We start from the raw sequence: 6,538 nt of genomic DNA on the forward strand, positions 1-6,538 counted from the left end.
ACCAGGCTGGCCTCGAACTCAGAAATCTGCTTGCCTCTGCCTCCCAAGTGCTGGAATTAAAGGTGTGCGCCACCACTGCCTGGTGCTCACTAGCAATTTATTTTTCCAAATGCTAACAGTCTGGTCGTTGCTGACAATCTACATCTCTACGTTCTTCTCTGGGGTGGTCATAGAATCAGTAATCTGCTCCAGCAGTAATTCCTGGACAAGATCAAGCATGATTATTGTGAGTGCCAGAGATACTGCCCAGTGAGGAACTGGAAGCCCCTTTGAATTTTCATATAATTCTTAGATTAAGAGGAATGTGAGGGCAGCAAGCAGAGCAGAACTGCAGGACAGCATGAAGCCCTCGGGACACACAGTTCTCAGGGAAGAGGACAGAGGGTTTTAACATTCATCCTTTCTCGGGTCTCTGACGGAGTTGAGAGCTAGGTAGTTATACTCTCACAATTAAGCTTAAGTTGTTTTAGGACCTAAGAAGGGGTTTTTGGATTAGAATACAAGTTATGATAGAAAATGATTTAGATAAAACACTCTGAACTCACCAGTATAGGATAGGTGATAGAATGCTTTCTCTAAAGTTGCCAAATATAAATGGACTGGACATTGTGGATGTAACTCCTACCTGACAGTTTTCATGATTGTTTCATATTTGTTCCTATTGTATATTGTTTATTATTATGAGAAAAAGCCTTTTTATTCAGACAAAAAGGGGGAAATGTTGGGGTTTTGTCTGGTACTGCTTGTATTCATATGCTATATTTTGGTCGCCCCAAAAGACGAGCAAATTCCCACACTCACCAGCCTTTGTTGTGCAAACCTTACTCCCCAATTTAAAACCATTGGTTAGGGGCTGGGAGATGGCTCAGAGGTGGTTAAGAGCACTGGCTGCTTTTCCAGAGGACCTGGGTTCAATTCACAGCACCCACCCAGCAGCTCATGACTGTAACTCCAGCTCCAGGAGAATCTGGCACCTTCACACAGACATGCAAGCAGGCAAAAAATGGCCATGACCAGTTACTGGGGAGAATAGGGAAAAGTGGAGTTTGAGTTACCAGGCTGGGAGTCGCAGGTGGGGACTATGAGGGAGAAGGAGGAAGGAGCCATCGTGGTTGTGCTAACCAGTGGGCTGCATTCCATAAGTTCCTCCTGCACAGCCCTCCACAGATAGTCAGCGGGTGCCAGCCTGTGTGTGTGTGAGGGACGGTCTAAACTCTGGCCTGTTTCCACTGTTAGAGGCAGCAGGTTTGTTGAAGCTACAGTGCACAGGATAGGTGGGCAGGTCACCCCGGGAATCACTGCCCCCTCAGTGGGGTAGTACCCACTCCTTTGTTTCTAGCTCTGTCCTTGCCTCATCTCAGGGAGGAGGACAGGTGAAATCAGGACATAAGGCCTACCACCAGAAACCAGCTGGCTTCCTTGTCCGTCTTGGCATGCCTCTGTTTCCAAGGGATCACTGCTCTGGGTCCCCAGTAGTTGCCAGTCCTTAGATCCTTGACTCCTTTCCAGACTCCCAATGCTAACCCCATCCTCATCCTCCCAGCTCAGGCCCCTAGGGCCCTAAGCTCAGGCCACTCAGGCATCCCGATCTGCCTTGACTTGTGTGGCAATGTCAGACGCTCTTGTCCGAACAGTTCAAAGGTTCCTATAGTAAGAATGAGAGAACTGAGCTACCTCAAAAGAACCCCCTCCCCCACTCCTCCCTCTACCATGGGTGAACGGGTTGACTGGGTCCCTGGGGAGTCCACATTTTTAGAGTACTGTGTTTTAGAAAAGGGAATTCCAATTACAAACTCAAAGAGAAGCAGAATTATATCAAAGTAACGAGAAAAGGGCTGGGACTGGGGCTCAGCGGCACAGCATGTGCCTAGCATACAGAGGCCTTGGCTTTGATTTCTCTGACAAGAAACGAAATGAGAAGAACCACAAGTTTAAAAGAGGCCATGTTTGTGCTTTTTGAGGCAGAGTCCAAACCCTGTGGCCCTGGCTGGACTTGAACTCGCCGCCTTCCCATGCTTTCTCTTTCCAGGTGTCAGCATTACAGTACATGCCCCAACACCTGGCTTTAAAAGGGGCTTTAACTTGACGAATGTTGTGATAGTAGATCAAAACAAAACAAAACAAAATAAAACAACCATTTGTGGCAACTCCCGACATCCCTGCATGCTTCCCCTGCTCCTGACATCCCACTCCTGACTCCTGACATCCCCGCAATGCTTCCCCTGCTCCTGACATCCCTGCGTGCTTCCCCTACTACAGCTTAGGGTCTTGGTTCACTCTGTTTTAAGACAGAGCCTTGGTACGTAGCCCTGGTAACCTCATACACACCATGGAAACCAAGCTGGTCTTGAACTCTGTCTGCCCTTACCACCTCCTAGGTGCTGGGATTAAAGGGGTGGTGGTTTCTACATAAGATAACTGTAAACAGGGAGATGGTTCAGCAGGTAGAAATACTTGCTTGTGTAAACCTGTCCACGAGTCAGTCCCAGGAACTCACATGAAATCTAGATGCAGTGGTATTCATAAAAAAGCCTAGCACTTCGATGGGCGGTGGTGGCACATACCTTTGATCCCAGTCCTCAGGCAGGTGGATCTCTGTGAGTTTGAAGCCAGCCTGGTATGCCTGGACAGCCAGGGCTACACAGAGAAACCCTGTCTTGAAAAAGCATAGCACTTCTATGAGATGAGAGGCAGAGGCAGGAAAATTGGCAACCAGGAGCACATGGGCCTGTACGCACTGTAGTAAGGGAAACAAGAGAGACTGCCTCAAAATGAGGTGGAAGGAGAGGAACTGACTCCCAGAAATTTACCCTCAGACCTCCACAGTTTCACTGTTGGGCATACACTGGCCTGCCCAGGTTCTCGCTGACTCTGTCTGTCTCTCTCTGTCTCATTGTGTCTCTCTGTCTCTGTCTCTCTCTCTGTTTCTGTCTCTGTCTTTCTGTCTGTCTGTCTGTCTCTCTCTCTCTCTCTCTCTCTCTCTCACACACACACACACACACACACAATATACATAAACAGTTTTGGTTGGAGAGACAGCTTGGTGGTTGAGTATGTCCTGCTTTTCCAGAGAACCTAAATGAAGTTCTCAGCATGTCAGATGAATGACAACTCACTGTAACTCCAGTTCCAGGGGTTCTGACACCCCTAGACTTTAAGGTCACCCAAACTTTTTTTCTAAAGATTTATTTATTATTATAAATAAGTACACTGTAGCTGTCTTCAGACACACCAGAAGAGGGGGTCAGATCTCATTATGGGTGGTTGTGAGCCACCATGTGGTTGCTGGGATTTGAACTCAGGACCTTTGGAAGAACAGTCAGTGCTCTTACCTGCTAAGCCATCTCACCAGCCCCCGCCTTTTGTTTTTGAGACAGGGTTTCTCTGTGTATCCCTGGCTGTCCTGGAACTCACTCTGTAGACCAGGCTGGCCTCAAACTCAGAAATCTGCCTGCCTCTGCCTCCCAAGGGCTGGAATTAAAGGCATGTGCCACCACTGCCTGGCTTGGTCACCCAAACTTATGTGCACATACCCACAGACAGATGTACATACAATTAAAACTAAAATGATGAAGCTTAGCCAGGCATATGTCAGCACTCAAGAGGCAGAGACAGGTGGATCTCTAGGACTTTAAGGCCAGTCTGGTCTACAGAGTGAGTTTCAGCCTAGGCAAAGCTACATGGTGAGACCCCCCACCTCAAACAATAAATTAATAGCAACAACAACAAATTAAAAATTTCCTACCCTTTATTTTGTGGGTATGGGTGTTCTGCCTACATGCATGTCTGTGTACCACATGTATATCTGGTGCCCAAGAAGCTAGAAGAGGTGTTGGACCCCCTAGGACTGGAGTCACAGATGGTTGTGAATCACCATATGGGTGCTGGGAATTGAAGAGCTCTACTTACAGAATAGCAATGAGCACTCAGCAACCACTGAGACATCTCTCCAATCCCTAAAATAATTTAAAAAAAAATGTGTAGCTGGGTTGTGTGTCTGCATGTGCATTACAGGTTTACCATGGTGTGCATATGTGAGAGAGGGCAGGTTTTTCACAACTTGGGAGGCAGAGGCAGGCAGATCTCTTAGTTTGAGGCCAGCCTGGTCTACAGAGTGAGTTCCAGGACAGCCAGGGCTACACAGAGAAACCCTGTCTCAAAAAACAAAAAACAAACAAACAAACAAAAAAAGTGTATATTTCCTCTCACCCTCTTACTCTCTCCCCTCTCTGTCCCTCTCTCACCATTCCCCCTCCCTCCTCTCTCTCCAAGTGTTTGTGGCTGGCCTCTACTCCTCTCCTCTCTCTCTCTCTCTCCCTTCCCTTCCCATGCCCTAAATAAACTCTATTCTATACTTAAAAAAAAAATCATATTTTGAAAACGGAGTAACCAACTTATAATTTGGCAGATGACACGCTTTTCATACTGAGACTGAAGATAATTCAGCCTTCTCTCTCTAATATAGAAATTTGGTTTTAGTTGTTGATTACTTGGGAAAATTATTTTGTTTTTCTTAACCCATTATTGACAATGTTGCATAAATGTTACACATGGGTTGCTGACAATATTGTTAATGTGTGTGTGTGTGTTTGTCTGCATGCGCACTACAAGTTTACCATGCTGTGCACATGTGAGAGAGGACAGGTTTTTCACAACTACATTTTCCTGTAGCTATATTCCTTGGACTTTTTTCAAGGTCTGAAAGTGAAGGACATTGAAGACAAAGCTTTATTAGGCTTTTGGGTGGTCTACCTCTGTATCCTACAAGGTTTAATAACCACCTACTGCTTCCTGGCCCTACACAATGGGTATGAGTGTGTACTCACTGATGATGAATCAGACTTGAAAACACAACCACTCTAATGCAGGGGATACTGTCTAGCTATGATCTGGGTCCTTGAGGATTGAAGCGAGTGATCAGAAGGGGTGGGGGAGGTCCAGTCAGAAGGACAGACACATATATGCAACTGGTGGAGCCAGATCTCAGCCTGTGCCAGATCTAAGGCACTCTGAGTTCGAGGGAGAGGTGGAAAGCAGGAGGAGTGACATGTTAGTGATTCCTAGGGCAGGTGTGGTGGGCAGAATAATGGCCTGCGAAGACATCATGTACTAATGCATGGTCCCCGGCAGAAGGAATCTCATGGATGAAATTAAAGAGAAGGGTCTTGAGTTACGGAGTTTATTATGGCTAACTTGGGTGGACCCGATGTAAGAACAAAAAATAAAACGGAAAAAAAAAAAAAAGCTAGTGAGACAGGCAGGAGACAGAGTGATTCAGGACCAGAGGTACTGGGTGCCAAAGACTTCAGGTGGCATCGGTGTCAGAAGCAGGGACAATCAGGTAACATCCTGGAAACGGTCAGCAAGGACTCAAATGTGCCAGTCTTCCCATAGAATCAAGTAAGCAGAGCTCACAGGGGCTCTCAGAGACTGAAGCAGCAATCATGAAGCCTGCATGGGTCTGAGCTAAGCCCTCCACATAGACGTTATGGTTGTGTAGCCTGGTGCTCTTGTTGGACTCAGCGGTGGGAGTAGGGTTGTTCCCGACTCTTCTGTCTGCTCTTGGCCCCCAGCAACTTCAACAACTTGAGGTAAAGTATTTTTCTGGTTTGCTGTCTGAGAATTTCCAATATCGAGTTTTATTTTATTTTACTTCAAAGTCATTCTCTACTACAGTTTAAGCCCCAGGTCAGCCTGGGCTATATAACACTCTATCTCAAATAAAACTAAACAAAACTAAGCAACAGACAGTAGGTTAGGAAGCATTGTAATCCATTCCTCCAGGCTTCAAGTCCGCAGCAACTGCTTTTGGGTCCTGCTGTCTCAATGAACACTAGAGTGTCCAGGAGGGTGTGCTGAAGCTGGTAAATTTCTGTCAAGCTCAGTGGTTTCAAAGTCTCTCAGCTCAGCTCCCCCCCCATCCCCCACCCCCGTTCAACCCTTCCCCCTCCTCCGCAAGCTTTTCAGGTGCAGGAATGGAGAGAAACAATACTTTCCCATCCTCTTCCGAGTTAGCCAAGTTAGCCGAGTTAACCGTTTAAAGGAGACTTTTTTCCCAGGTCACTGACTGACCCCAGAAACAATGGAACTGAAATTTCAGTGAGCATGCACAGTAGAGAGTGTGCACCTTTGGAAAGATAGAATGGGACCGGGTGTTGGCTCTCGTGCCTATAGTCCCAGCGTTTGGGAAGTCACACCCAAGATCTCCCAGTTCTTAAGCAGCACAAATTAGCAGCTCTTAAGGACCAGCTTCACAAATTATACTCAGGACGCCAGTTCTGGGAATATTGATACTGAGAACTAAAAGTCTTAAAGAGGGACAGGGGACCTGGTTCAGTGGTTAAAAGAATAGACGGAGGTTCTCAACACCCCCGTCAAGGAACCCACCACAGCCAGTAACTCCAGCCCCGGGGCATCTAGTACCCTTTTCTGGACAGCAGCTTCCCCTCCCTCCCTCCTTCCCTTCCAGTCCCTCTCACCTTCCCTTCCCCCAATCCACCCCTCCCCCCTTTCTCCTCATACAGAGAGGCCTCCCGTG

Source organism: Mastomys coucha, unplaced genomic scaffold (assembly GCF_008632895.1).
Source record: "Mastomys coucha isolate ucsf_1 unplaced genomic scaffold, UCSF_Mcou_1 pScaffold23, whole genome shotgun sequence".
Classification (NCBI taxonomy): Eukaryota; Metazoa; Chordata; class Mammalia; order Rodentia; family Muridae; genus Mastomys; species Mastomys coucha.